Source organism: Zosterops lateralis, assembly GCF_965231275.1.
Source record: "Zosterops lateralis genome assembly, chromosome: 2".
NCBI lineage: Eukaryota > Metazoa > Chordata > Aves > Passeriformes > Zosteropidae > Zosterops > Zosterops lateralis.
In genome coordinates, this window is record NC_139763.1 from 64,017,873 (window position 1) to 64,030,730 (window position 12,858).

Genomic DNA, 12,858 nt, shown 5'->3' on the forward strand with positions numbered 1-12,858 from the left:
AAATGTGGTGCAAAAAAAATTTCTCATCTCACAGTATTTCTAGCAAAAACAATGTTTTATGCGGTTCATAGAGCTCTTCTTTCCCAATCCTAAGCAGATTTAATGCATGAAAATTTTCTTCAGCAATGCCCTTAGTTCTTTATTTCCAGTTACAACTATTGGTCTTTTGTTAGTAGGTTTCTTTGTATTTAGGTCGATGCCCTCACAAAACCTCTCTGGACTCTTTATGAATGATACCATCATGCTGTCATTGGTTTTGTCATCAAATCTAGGGTAAAGCTGCATTTTGGGAATCTTTTTTCCAGTCCTTAAAGGATGGTCATTCTTCTCTGTTAGCAGGTTTTTAATAGATTAAGTATTTGAAAAATTTTTACTTTGCCTTGACAAAATGCAGCCTTGACTTGCTCATTAGCTAGTCAAACTGTTGCTCTACTGTAAATACCGTTTTCCAAACCTACTCCTTTGCCATTTTCAATTTCCTGCTTTATTTTAAAGCAATAAAGATAAGCCATCTGTCTTTATTTTCATCAGGACTACTTCTACCTGATACCTCTCTTTCCGTATCATGAAGTTGACTCTGGTTTTGATCAAGATATGATGCCAACTTCCATCACTTGGTCATTAAATTTTCAGACCACACTGAAAATTTTCTCCTCAGCTGCCTTTCATGCATTTGTTGACTTCTTCATAAACAGAAGTGTTCACTATCTTCTCTCTAACTTTTTCTTAAAAGTTTTATGTACTGTGGAGCTTTAAGCAATCCAACTAGACAACAGTTATATTGCAGGTGTATTAATGCCAATGCATATCACAGTAGTACTGTGTCATTGCATTTGGACTCTGTCATAATCCCTCCATTGTCTCTTTATGTAGAATTTAAGCATATCTATATCTTGTTGTGTGTTTGTTCATGGCCCAGGGTAATATGAAGTGGCCCATGGTGAGGCCTTCCAAGATTGATGGTAGTATAGATAAATAATAATGAATATACACTGGATCTTGGATTTTGTTGTGCCTAATTCCATCTCATAATTTAATGCAGAAAGAAGGTGCTCCAACCAGAGGCCTCACAAAAGGAAAAGAAGTGAGTTGCAGTCAACAGAAAAAATGCTAGCCCCAGAGGCCTTCTCAGCTGTCAAACTCAAGTCCATAACTACTTCTCCACAGCAGTAAGAACAGATTCTCCCTTCTCGTATAAGGAAGTGAATGCAAATATCACAAAGGTCTGCAGAGTATGCAGAAGGACTTCTTATATTTCCATAGCATCCTTCATGTATTCCAGTCCTGACACAGCATTTCTTGGTATAGAAATCTTGAATAACCACAACTGTGCCATTCATCAGTCCTTTTTTCAAATGCCATTTGATCTCTGTTGGGAAGGAACCTACACTAGGTGTTATTTGGTATCTTGGAACATTCCTATCTCATAGTGCTCTGCTTCTATTGTGCCTCAAAAGTAATGAGTCTTCAGAATAGTGGTAAGGATGAATTTAATCAGGAATTCCCCAGGTATGTCACCCTCTTTCTGGGTCTGCATATAACCCTTTCTTTTAAAGGTACACTGAAATGTCAGTGTTTAGATCATGCAGAGATGATGTAATGTTGAGTGCCTGGCTGATTACAGAGATGGTAGATTGGACTGTGCAGACAAATGGTGCAGTATGTACCAAAGAAAATATAGTCCAATAGATTAATTTTATCAGAATAAACCACAAAATGTAGTTCCATATGGTTCTATGGCTGAATAGGAGAACTTTAGTAAGAGCTCTGGGCTAGTTGGTGAGATAGAGGCAATTCCTGTGAAATACTGTGGGGGACTGGGGAGTCCGTACAACCCAAAAGCTTGATCATAGCAACAGTTCTTGGCTATATATGTATAGACTGGATAAACTTAATGTTAGGACTCATTAGGCCATCATGCACAGGCTGTGCATTTAGATATCATTGAGCACTAATTTTTGAGCTAACAAGATAGGGAATCTTTAGTCTAGATCAACATACAACAAATTACTGTGGAAGAACCATTCAGTAGTGAGAAAATCTTACTCAAGTTTGAATAAAAAATAAGTAGAGTCATGTTTAAAAAAGAATTGTATACTAATGAAGACACAGTTTAAATAAATATTAAAAATACTTTGAGACTTTGTTTTCCGATTCTAACCCAATTAAGTAAGACTTTTCCAACACACTTCGGTAGTAAAAGAAGCTACTAGAAATAAATACAGATTTTTTTAAAAAAGCAAAATCCAAGCAAGCAAAGCAGAAAAGAGCACAATTCTGGCAAGTGTAGACCTAACATGAGGCAGAACAAATAGATTTTGAAATGCATTGGGCTAAAATTCTAAAAAGCAAACCTCATCTTTTTTCCAGAGTAAATTTTGCTAGTAGGAAGGTGAGTTAATAGATAGTTGTGGTTAAGGAGAAAGACAAAGCCTTTACAGAAAGAAATTGAACTTATTGTATGGGCAAGGTTTATGACAGGTTGATTAGGGACATCCCCAATAGGAGTTGTTTTTTATAGGGAATAGTTCAGATTTGATATTTCAATAAAAGTTTTTTAAACAATTGACTGAATAAACATTAATAAATTGCCCAATAATATGCTGTTCATTTAGCAGTCCTAGAAAAATTCAGAAATTAAATTTGTAAGTAAACCATGAACTGTGTTGTGTAATCTGGTACTTAAATTAGCTTGATAACAGAGGAATGGAAAGTGACAAATGTGACTCTAGTTTTAAAAAGGGTTTTATGGTCATGGACTAATGGACTAAAAAGTCAGGCTACCATGACAGACAAAATGCCAGTGACTGTGATAAAGCATACAGTTAATAGGAACATGGATAGGTGTAATGGTAACCATCATGGCTTTTGTACAAGTAGTTTTGTCTTACAGCTTTGCTAGTTATTTGAAGGAGTAATTTCCAAATGTGCAGGAAAAAGTGACCCAAAAGTTTTTAAAAAGTTCTATAAATGAAGACTGTTTAGAAAATGAAGTAGGGAGTCACTTAAAATTCTTTATGGATTAGTAAAGGGTTAGAAGATAAGGAACAGTATAGTGACTAATGGGCAATTTTAACACTGCCCCCTCACAGAGGTATGTACTGGCACCTTTGCTGGTTCACCTGTTCCTAAACAGTCTGAAAAAGTGCAGTTGTAAAGATTGCAGGTGATAAAAGGAAAATATTCACAGTTGGAGGCAGACCTAATGTTGACCCTGAAGAGCTGCAGAAGGATCTCACAGCAGGACCTGTGGTGATCCAGGAGCCATGGCTGTCACAGTGGCCAGATATCGCTGACCCCACTGCTCAGCCGAATCCATCATCAGAGAGAGGCACAGTGGCTGTTGGATTACAGCAGCCATCAGCCCGTAAACGGTGAGCTCAGCAGGCTGTCACCAGTCCTGCCACTCAGGAAGGCAGGGACTTAGAGCTGTTCTTTTTAACAGCAGGGGCTGCAAAATGAAGAGAAGATTCTTTCTCCCAGTTTTCTCAGTTTCATAACCCCAACGATCTTAAAGTACATGTTTTGAACTTGGAGTTCCTGCCTGCTACAGGGTTGTAATATCACTGTTAAAGTGATAGGTAATGTCTTGCTGCTGCTGTGAGATGCCAGGGCTCTCAAGCCACCTTGCTGGTGTTTGCATGGAGTTTTAGCAGCTTCTGTTAATTTCTTAAAATCATTCTGAATCTGTAAATAAGAGTCTTTTCCTCATTGATGATAAACTTTTAAACATATATCAAGTGTATACTGTTCCCATTTTCTTAAATCTGTAGATTTTTTTTCATTGTTCCTTTTTCTAGCAGTAGCAATATTATGGATGGGCTGATCAGTTTTACTTCTGTTGTTCACAAACCTGTGGGCAAAGGAAAATGCCAGTTTGCTGCTACCTCAGAAGCTAAAAGCAGTTGCAGGCCCTAAAATTAATCCCAGGGGAAATCAGATAAAGAAGCAGAAATGTTTTACACAGGAACCAGAAGGTCTGGAGGGAGGGATGGAGTAGAAGATATCATTGTACCTTTGCAGCAGCTGGAATGGTTTCCAAGCTGTTGTCTGCAAATCCCTAGTGGACTCCAAGGCTATGGTGAATTGAACATCTGTTTGGCTAAACCATAACAGTCCTTTAAATAGTGTTTCCAATTAAAAGTTTGATCAGATGGGTGTGTGGTGGCTTTTGAAAATTGCTGATAGTGATCTGTTGCTCAAAACAAAGTGGGAACCAGTGTCCTGGAGCATTGAAAAAGTGGAGAGCATGCCCTACCTTCTCATTTTTAGGTAAATTGTGCACCTCTCTACAAGAAGCAACAGCAAGAGGTGCCCAGAAAGGAGCCAGGAAAAGTAGTCTGGCAGCATTAATCCTTCTGTCCTGATCACACCTTCCCCAGTAACAGAAATACAGGGTTCTGAATCATTGTATCATCCTTGAGTAACCCTAAAATTCTTCACTAGTCCTATTTTCATATATCCTTCCAATTAGTAGGTTTAGTTTCTGATAGGTAAATATGATTTTTCAAGTCTTGGGTCCTCATCTGACAAAAATAGACTTGTCAACTCCTCTAAATGACAATATATATCTCCTTCTTTGAATTAAAGCCTGATTTCTCATTGCCAGAAAAACAGATTTTAGAATTTTCCATTCTGTCATTATTAATGGGCATAAACTTTCCCTACAATTATTAATGTCTTATTACCCGTTTGTTACTTTTTCAAAAATCCCAATTGTATTTATTCAACTTTTTAAAATTTACTTCCCTGAATGATAATTTTACATTGTAAAAAGATTCTTTGTCCTTATATCATGTCTCTTATTACCTTTTTCTTGCTATTGAAAATTTTCCACCATCATAAAATATTTATATTATCAGTGCTTTTAGTTGCCCTTGACATAGTTTACTTCCCATTGTCCTGAGTACCATACAAGCAAATCCATAAGAAATTTGTAGAGATGTTAGCTTTTCTAACCTTCTGTGTATATTTTTGTTAGGAATTGTGGCGGTGTTAAATTTGAGGTACACCCAACTATAAGCTGTATTCAAGTGGTATAAATGTGTTTATCTTAAAGAAATATGTTAAATAATTTGTCTCATCTAAAATCACTATAACGTGTTTTATGAAATTTAAACAAAATACTAGAAACAAATACTGACAATATTTTTTTAAAAAAAGGATAAAGCAAATTGACAGGTGCTCTGTTTAATGTTTTTGTTCCATTCTCCTTACTCATGTCTTCTGATACAAACATGGAAATGAGAGGGGTTGTGCTTATTTTTATATTATCTTGCTAAATATCTGTTGCTAGCTTATATGATTCTGATGTTGTCTTTGGTCAGGCTTGAGCTACAAGCTGAATATGAGTTTGAGGGGAATCTTTGTCTTGTATCAGAAAGCAACTTGTAAGGAAGGAGAGAGTGACTTCTGCTATACTGTGGAAAAAGGTGGTTTCTTGATTTCTTGGTTCTCCTGTGAGGGACAGGAGAGAGGGATTTATGTGTCCAGACAAGGCATACCGGTATAGAAGTCATGATGGGGTGCATTGTTAGGTCTGAGGACCTAACATGTTAAGTGCACATGAGTGAAGAATATGGAATAGGTGCCAGAGAAGGGGTTTCAATAAGAGTTGGAAAGATCATAGTTGGATAAATACATTGGGGTCAGTTGAAAGTCACTTTACTAGAGAACATGGCTACAGCTATCTATCTGACTCTAGCTCATGCCACACTTGTCCTAGCTACGCCCTTATCTATTTTCTGTAACCTCAGCTTCTTCTCCAGTTTCTGCACATGACCCTTTTAAGTGGAAAACCTACTTTCCTGCTTACCCCAGGAACAATTACATGCAAAGGTACAAATGGTCCTATGAATCTTTTACGTCTAAAGTTTGTCTTCTGTCCCACTATAATTTCTTCAGCCTCCTGTCTGTGGAATTCTGCACTGTAGATGCAGACAGACAAATGAATCACAGAATAGAATCATTCAGATTGGAAAACACCTTTAAGATCGTTAACTATAAACCTAATAGTAAAAGTCCACCACTAAACTGTGTCCCTAAATGCTGTGTGTACATGTCTTTTAAATGCCCTGGACAGCCTGTTCTATCCAATCTAAACCTTCTCTGGAACAACTTGAGGTCATTTTCCTCTTGTCCTGTCACTGGTTACCTCCGGAGAAGAGAAGAACCCCCACCTGGCTCCACCCCCCTTTCAGGCAGTTGTAGAAAAAGATAAAGTTCCCCCTGAGCTCCCTTTTCTCCAGGCTGAACAACCTCAGCTCCCTCAGCTGCTCCTCACAGGACCTGAGATCCAGACCCTTCACCAGCTCTGTTTCCCTTCTCTGATGCTCCAGCCCCTCAATGTCCTTTTTGTCGTGAGGAGCCCCAGACTGAACACAGTACTGGCAGCGTGGCCTCACCAGTGAATACAAAAGGATTCAAATGAGATGCTGTGGAAAACTGGCTGCACAATAGTAATGCTTCTCCTCTACAATGTACAGTTGGCATCTTCTCCAAGTGGGACATGTCCCATCATTTGAAATCTGCTGAGTGTAGATGGATTCATTTATTCCTTTTCCCTCTTTCTGTAGCATTCATAAGAACATGATAGAGTTTTTTCCACATGATGAATTATGACTTTTAGATAATGTTTGTCTCACTAAACAGCAGAAAAAAAGTCTTGGACTCCTAAATCCTGGTCTCTGATTTGCATTTTCCTGTGATCTATGATTTTCCTGAAAATAAATTAATCTAGTGGATTATTACACCTACTGGTGTTAAATTGAAGCTTATGGACAGTGGGATTGCTTTTCTTAATAATTTTGCAGATCTCTAAGAAGTTGTATATGAAGTCTAAAGAGTCTGCAGAAAGACTGAAAGCAATATCATAGGACATCCCCTTAAATGAAAGGCCCTTTTTTTGCATGCAGTAGGGGGTTTTTGGCACAGATCTTTTCATAAGTCTTAAGCTTTTATTTAACAGTTTGCCTTTTCAATATTGATTATGATTGCGTACTTATGTCTATGACTAAACTTAGATACATCAAGATACATGATTTCTACTCAAGTTTGGAACTCAGTAATTAATAATCCTGTCAGCACATGACTATACAAATAGATTATGTACCAAGATTGCCATAACGATAGTAAAAAAACCATACTTTTGGGGTAGGAGGATGTTGGTTGGTTGTTTTTTTTTTTCTAAGAGGGTACGTTATTTTAAAAGGAAACTATTTTCTCTCTTGGTCAGATTTCCATACTGGATAGAGATAATTTTTTTAGATACTCAACATGGGTCCCTAAAAATTTACTTTACTTTTATCATTTGTCATATGTCATTTTATCTTTAAAGACTGCTGGAGTTCATGATTCCTGAGAAGTAACACCTTGAAGTTCTGGCACTATCTTCTACAAAGTAACTTACACTGAACTGGCTTCCTGTTACTGTGTCAATGAAACATCAAATGTTGATACTATGTATGAAACAACATTTGATATTACGGCTATTAAGCTACTTGAAAAAATGCTATACAGATGGATTTTGTGTTTACAAGACCGGGCATTTAAAAATGTATGTCATGGATGCAGGTAATAAATGTTGTTTATGAATTGTTACAGGATAGACAGTACTTATATATAGTACAATATACTAGTCTTAGCTCTCACTATTTTTATCTCCTAAATATCTTATAATAAGGTGGTTATAAATACTTAAAGATATGAATAATTTCATTTGTTGAAGCATTGTATGCATCATTTAGAATGGCTGCTAAAGGAGAGAAGTGGACATGCCATTTCATAACAGCCAAACATGAAAATAAGTTATCAGAGATAATGATATAGTTCAAATTTATAAAAATCATAATGTGTTACTGTATGAGCATAGCTCTTTAGAGAATGGTGATCTCATTCTAAGGTTACAGGTATCTAAATAGATTAATTGCTGCACTTTATTCTAGTGTTTTTATATCTTTGCTGTAAGTAAGAGAACACAAACACAATTTAAGTTACTGATCTTCAGCCATGCTAATGCTTTCAGAACTTGGTATTTAACCCCAGGACTGGAACCATAAATCTTTTAAATTCTGGAATTCCAGAAACTGTTCAGGTGAGTAGGAAAAAGCAAAGGAGGAAATTGAAATGGGGAGAAGGAAATTATTCTCCTTTACAGAAGGAAAGATGAAAAAAAAATTTAATGCACATAGGAGAAATAATAGGATGAAAGAGAGGAGTCAGGTGAGTATTTCCACTAATATTTTTATATAATGCTCAGATATGTTATGCTTTGTGCTTGCATGGAAAACAGAGCGAGACTTCAGCTTTCTAACTGCTGTTCTGAGCTGTACTTTACTCACTGTGCATTTTTATTTTAGCACAGTCACTTCTAAGGAAGGCTTTAAATTGACTTTCAGGGCCAACCTGAGTCACAAAATTCATTATGCTGCTGAAATGATGACTACCGCAATGTTTGTCTTCCCGGGTTAGCTCTTAAAAAATCCACTAGTAGGCATGAAAAAATCAAAACCATTTTAAAAATACATATTTCTGTTAATTCTAGTCACTAGCATTTGGGAAAAGGCACAAGCAGGCACACAATAACAGTTAAGGCTGTCAGAATTTCTGTGTAAAATCTAATTGTAATAGTACTGAAATTGAAAATAGAAACTGCTAATTAACTTAGCAGGACTAGGCAAAGTCAATCAAATGTAGCTGTAAAACAATGGATTACTTACATTGTCACTCATTACAGGTTAGACATCAGTGTGGCTTTCATCCATAAGCTGTAATAAAATAAAATAAATTAGGAAATTGCAAAAAAAAGTTTCATTCAGTAATTTGTTCATAGATGCTCTTAGTTTCTGCATGATTCCCATAAGTATATATAATATTATAGCAAGAATATGTGTTTAGGGAAATCCCATAGTTTTTAAACTGAGCAATTAACAAGTATTCATACAGTGACTGGTCTTCATAAATTACCATGCAAAAAACCCCATTTAACTAGAGATAAGGATCTCCCATTTTTGTACATTCACTCTGTGGTACACATAAAACATTTTAACTGTTCACCTGAGCAACACTTCAGTGTAACTGAGCCCTGAGCTGATGTATGGCAGAATAACATCCTCTCTAAAAGGGGACAGAGAGTGAAAATGGGTGTGGCAGGGAGAGGTCTTATGGTGCCAGTTCACAATTAATTTTGGAATGGTAACATCTACTTTTTGGAATGTAGTGTATTAATTTCTGCTGATAGAGATAGGTCAGCATAAGAACTATGCTATAAATTGCTGTGTGATAGGATTCCCATTCCTGTGCCATGTCTGTGTCACTGGGCAGCAGTTTTTAAGGGCACCCAGTAAAGATATGAATACAAAAAAACTAACATAACTGTACTCTTCATGCTCATTCTAAAAGGAAAATGAAATTAAATGGAGATAAAACTTTTAGTAGTTCTAAATAAGAGACTTTTTAGTCTACTTCATAGTTAAGCCCTTGCTGTTACATTGTTTTGGATTGATGTTATACTATTTCATGTTGCATGATTCTAAAATGGTTTAGGTCATGTGAATTATTCAGTGCAAAATATATTTCAAGTATATTTAGATTTTAAAGATGTCTTTTTAAGCGCATTGTAACTGGCAGCTCTGGGTTGTTCTCATGTAATAGGCAGTATCGAGATGACTATATTCTGAAATTGTCATTACTGGAAGACCACTCCAGTCCCAGGGCAATGTCTCTCAAACTTTCCATCTTGACAAAGGTGTGCCAATGGTGAGCAGTCCCTTCGGTGTCTTCCAGCCCCCAGATCACTGCCCAGGGGGAATCCTCACTTTCCCATCCCCTTCTCTATTTATGCTCTGGTACTGCTGTTCTGTAAGCACACAGTCTTGGCTTTGCACCTGGGCTGGCAAGCTGGTGAAGGTGGTATGAAGAGGTTGTTTCCACAGACCAGTTCCACACTGAAGTTTCCTGCACAGACTGGGCTGTATACCAACTTTAAAACCAGCCCTTCACCTGTGACTCTTTTATTTAATTATAGTTCATTTAAAATAACCATTATAATATGTGTCCATGACCATGATGTTGGATTTCAGCATTTTTTCACAGCAGTATTTACTATATTTAGTAACAAATAAATGAAATGTCAGCCATGCCATTTTAATTAAAAGTTAAATGTTATATTTAATGAATTGTCTCTTAAAGTTTGGAATAGAGAATTCCAGTGATGTTAAGCTTAGATTTTATTTGCAACAGATAAATTAGTACATAAATTAGTTCTAATGGAAAAGCAAATTTCCTTTTATTTGGGTCAGACTTCATTTTTGTGCTCAGTGTACTGCACACAAGTACTGTTCAGTAGTAAAAAATACTATGCAGCACAAACCTATTAGATGTTCTGTGCAGATGAAAGTCATCAGTAAATTTTCTTTGTTCTGATTAAAGGAAGTTGAAAATATGCTGAATCACTTATTATTTTAATCCAGATGTTACCCATAAATATTCACCTTGAAGATCAGATGCTAGCTTTGTAAATACCTAGTGAACTCCTCAAAATTAATTACATTTCAAATATGTGACTCAGAGTCTAAGATTCAGACCTTAGGATGGGATCAATCGCCCTCTGGAGGTGCCCATTTTAGTTTGCTGACTTCACAGGAATCCTGCTCTGAACCAACTAGTTCAAACTAAAAGTTAAGTGACTGGCCTGTCACTTTCATTGAAAAATAACTGAGCATTTCATACCATAGTAGATCTTTTCTTTAGACCTCTCTAAGAATGGCTGCCTTATTCCTCACCTTTTCTGTCAGTGTTCTTGTACTGTTTCTAATATAAATAAACATGATGGTTGCTGTTGCCATTTCCTGTGTATTGTTTTTTCCTGTCCTTTTCAATCTTGTTATCTTATCTCTCCCTGTTTTTTTTCTTTTTTTTTTTTTTTTCCTGACTCTTTACAGCTGCCATCCTTTCTGAAGCTTTTCACTTGCTACCTCTCTGACAATCCTACTTTCCATGTTGAAAGTATTGTCCTAACTTCTGATGTGGAAGATTGCTGACCCTTCCTTTGATGCTGATACCAGTATTTTCTTGACTGATAGTATTGTAATGAAGATATAGAAAAAGAAGACTATGTTACTCATGAATTTTTTTTATGGTTTGAGTAGTCAAAAAATATTGTTCTCTTGCCTTCATATAAAATGTGTTGGTTTCCCAATGTAATTGTAACTTAAAGATGTTTGTAGAATTGTAAAACAAAATGTGAAGAGTATAAATCCATATTAAAGGCATAAAAGTTTAATAAAATATAACATTAGTCTTTATTTTAACAACTGAGTCCTACATGGCTCATTTGCAAAAAGTGGGGTAGACTTACAAAGTTGCATACTAGTAAAGTCCGACTTACTAAAAGGTGGAATTTCTTTTTCTGTTTAGTAATTATTAAAAGGTCAAATTATTTTCTTTCTCCCTCTGGTAATATTTTCTTGGTTTATACCTATTAAAGATCTCTCCTTCTCTTGAGTTCTGTCTTCTCCCTTTCTTTTTTCCTTTTGTTAACCTAAGTTTGTGGTTCCTTTCTGCACTGGTCTCTCCTAACTCCTTTGGTCCAATACTGATCCCTTTTTTCTCATATGTTTGCATCCATTTGCCTAGAATATTGCCTTGAGCATGGTCATATATACTCAAGAATATATTTACTTCTAAATGCTGGATGGATCTGCTATTTTAGGACTTCAGTAAAGCAGAGAAGAAACTTAAAAATTCATGACAGCATTTTAGGACTTTTTATAATACATGTGCCTTCAGAGGATCAAAGTACCTTGCTTCCTACATCAATGGAATAGTAACTATAGACAGAGATAAACATTCCTGTAAAAATAAAGACTTATGGTACTTGAGTTTAATATAGGAATGCTAACTTAAAAAGAGCATCTGAATGAAACCATGCTGTGTTCATAAATGGTATGGCAAATGTTTTCAGTTTTGTTTGCCTATAAGGAAAACTGCTATTGGAAAGGGTGCTTTGTATTGATAGCAATATAAGGAGATAGTTTTCTTTGAAAAAGGCAACTAAAAGGTATACATGCATAAAATCAGGAGAATGTTTGAAAATCATGCTCTGTTGTAGCAGAAATACTGAATAATAGTTAATGTATTTATGGGATAAATACCTACATATCTATCTTTAGGTATACTAAATGTTTCGTAGATAATCTAAATTATTTGGATTGCAGTAAAAGAAATGCTATGATAAAACATAAACAGTCATGTTCAGAACTTTTGCTTTATATGTGTAAAATATTATTTTGTAGCCTCTTCTGATACCTACAATAATTGGCAACAATAATGGCACTAATAATACGAATATACCAGAAAAGGGAGGTGTGAGTGAGAATGTCATTTATGATGCCTAAAAGTTTTTAACTAGTGTAGTTACCTGCAGGACTTTGCATAATTTTGAGGCCATTAACAAAGCACCTTTGCCAGATGTGTGTACTGAGCATTAGGATGACATTACAGACAATGATTAGAAAGCAGAGGAAATTCAGAATCTCTAAAACGGTTGCACCAATGAGGAGTTTGTGTTAAATAGTAGAAGCAGTAAGTTTTTTGCTAAAATAAAGTTGCATTGACTGCAACTAAGTTCATAAAGAAAAACTATATGAAAATTTTCTATAGAAAACTAAAGAATATTAGAACCCCATGTAAAACCTGATGAGGCTTTCTGCAGTATATCCTCAAATGATGCACATTGACAGCATACAGTTAAGTCACTACTGGTTGCTGAAGATTTGTCCTTTCTATTAACAATATAAGGCAATACAGATCCCGAAATAATCTGCGGCTTAATAAATGAATGCTCGTATTCATTTTACA

General features: G+C 35.9%; 1 long non-coding RNA gene across 2 annotated transcripts in view; it reads right to left on the bottom strand.

The window, feature by feature from the left end:
* LOC310905967 overlaps positions 1–12,858 on the bottom strand; it is a 57,052-nt gene that overhangs the window by 20,916 nt on the left and 23,278 nt on the right. For both annotated transcript variants that reach the window (XR_014589310.1, XR_014589311.1), the window contains exon 2: positions 8,718–8,765. This is a non-coding gene — a long non-coding RNA (uncharacterized lncRNA). The remainder of the gene's footprint in view (positions 1–8,717; positions 8,766–12,858) is intronic.